Below are 2,429 nucleotides of genomic sequence, written 5' to 3' on the forward strand. Positions count from 1 at the left end.
TTTCAAATTGGAAATTACAACATAAAATGGGAAGAACATGACAGTAAGAAGACAGAAAAGAAAGAGGGTTAATGACTTCAAGGTTTGAAACAAGCAACAGTGGATGTAAAGATTACCCAGAAATTGCAAGACTGATAAGGGTTAGTCACAACCTTGTAAACCCAGTTTAGAGAATGCAGATAGGTGAGTAACCTAGGTAGATTGTCCATGTGCAATACTTCTAACTTCCCAAAATGGATGCAAGTTACTAACTAGTGGATGAATAGAAATGCCATTTTGTTACCAATAAAGCCATGATTCTGCAGTCTGCATTAGAAAAATCAATCTTAGAGACAAGGATTGGAGTAGGGAAAGCAGAAGCTTTATGATACATAGGAGACAAGAGATAAGAGTTTCTCAAATCTGTCTTGGTGCCTTGTAGGCTGCAAGGGATGTTATAGGGGAAGGGCAAGACAGTGGGGTATGAGAAGGTTTCAAAGTATCTGCTTTTATTCTGATCATCGACCATGTCTTAGACTAGTTGGTCTAATCTTATCAGTATTGTAGAGACAGTAGATGTTATTTACATATTGTGATTTTAAGGGGAGTAATTCCCACCCATATATTACGTTAACATGCGGGAAAGGACAACAAAAGGGCTTCAGTTTTTTAACTCTGCTGGAATAAGAGAAAGTCCTTCCCACACACTCCCCAAATATTATGTAGCTATTATTGTATCCACTAGTTAGCTGTAATAGAGAATCCTTTTGTTTGAGTTATTAGAAAGTGTCAGTTTTCTATTATTTTATTGTCAGTTGAAATTTGTGTACCAAGTAGACCCGTCTTTTTCTGCAGGAGAGAGTCCACCACCACTCCGGCTGTACCTTGTCTAGATTTGAACTTCCAGATGAAGCAGTAGGCATAGAGAACCCCCTTCATTTTATTCTTGTGAAACCCCACACCCAAGAAGACTGAACCTTCTCCTAAATACAGAAAACAGGTCTTTGACCTCACGCTGACTGGAGTAGGGGTAGCAAGAGTGTTCTTATCCTCTTGGGGGGGGGGGCTTTGAACACCATGAAAGAATATTTTTAAAAACCTTATCCAGTTTTTATGTGAAATAGCCTCAGAGACTGCAAAGGCTCTGGGCTTTAGACATGTTAACCAAAATAATGCCTGACCACAAGAACTGCCCTAAACTAAAGCTGAACAAGAAGGACTTGGCACCTTTGCAAATACCAGTTGCTCCACTTAAACAAATACCATGGGGAAAGCAGAAAGTAACATAAAAAAAAAGCTACACAAAGAGGCAGAATGGCTGCACAAGATGTGAAAATCATCCTCTATGGAGGGGATATAGGCACTCATTCGAAAATCCCTCCCTTCCCTCACTTGGTTTTTACCCTTCTTTGACCATTAATGACTCTTTCTTATTATTACTTTTTTTGTACCTTGCATCTTTAATTTGCTTGTGTTCTTCATCTCCTTTAGGCTTCAAAGTGCCCTCCTCCAAATGATTGCTGCTCAAGGATTTCAATTTATTTCTCCAGGGGAACTATCTGAAGTTCTAACCTAACCCAGTCACCTTCAGTAAGCGGCAGAGATTTCTGCTGGAGATGGAATGATTGAATTTTGTGTGTTCAATGACTTTTTCATTGCAAATTCCTTTTTTTAAAAAAAAATACAGACAGTGGACTTTAAACAGTTATAAACTATAGTTTATATAGTTATAAAACTGACATCAGTTTTCTCCTGGCTGCAAAACTAGTTACTTTGCCTTAAAATTCTTTGTTTCCTTTCTTTATTGATGTAAAATAGTTTAATCTGTTTACCTGGGGAGGAAATGCATCTCTCCTAGATTAGCTTTACCTCTCTGAAACTGTTTTTCTCAGTCATATGTAAATTGTAGTTAATCTGCCTGTTTGGAAGGAGGGGAGGTGAGCCTTGCTTGAATTAGTTAGCCTTTATCTTTACAAGGCTTCTTTTTCTTAGTCATGTGTTAGCTATTTTGTAGGTTGCCTATTTACTGGTACCTGTGTGTGAATTGTTTGTGTGTGTGTGTGTGTGTGTATGGGTGTGTGTGTTTCAGATGTGGAAATTATTTAATTTTACTAGCAAAGGTGCATTGTTGAGTGAGTTGATATCTAATTCTGGTATAAAAACATGTCCCAGACATGGAGACAGCTCTGTGAAGGATTTCACTGCTTTCTCTCAGATTTGTAATAAAGTGCTTATGGATGTTGCAATCCGTCTGTCTTACTGCAATTGACTAAGGAAAGAACCCCTTGCACTAAGTAACAGCCTGATGGACTTTACAGTAATCATATTAACTACATCTGTGGAAAGAATCCTTGGAGAAGCTCAATTTCAGCAGTCAAAACCAGGCCTGGTATTGATGAGGGACTCCATTTTGTAACCAATACGTCATTTTAAAATGTATAAGCCCCTAG

The sequence above is a fragment of the Elephantulus edwardii genome, unplaced genomic scaffold, assembly GCF_000299155.1.
Source record: "Elephantulus edwardii isolate Elephantulus edwardi_28Jun2011 unplaced genomic scaffold, EleEdw1.0 scaffold00377, whole genome shotgun sequence".
In the NCBI taxonomy this organism is placed as follows: Eukaryota; Metazoa; Chordata; class Mammalia; order Macroscelidea; family Macroscelididae; genus Elephantulus; species Elephantulus edwardii.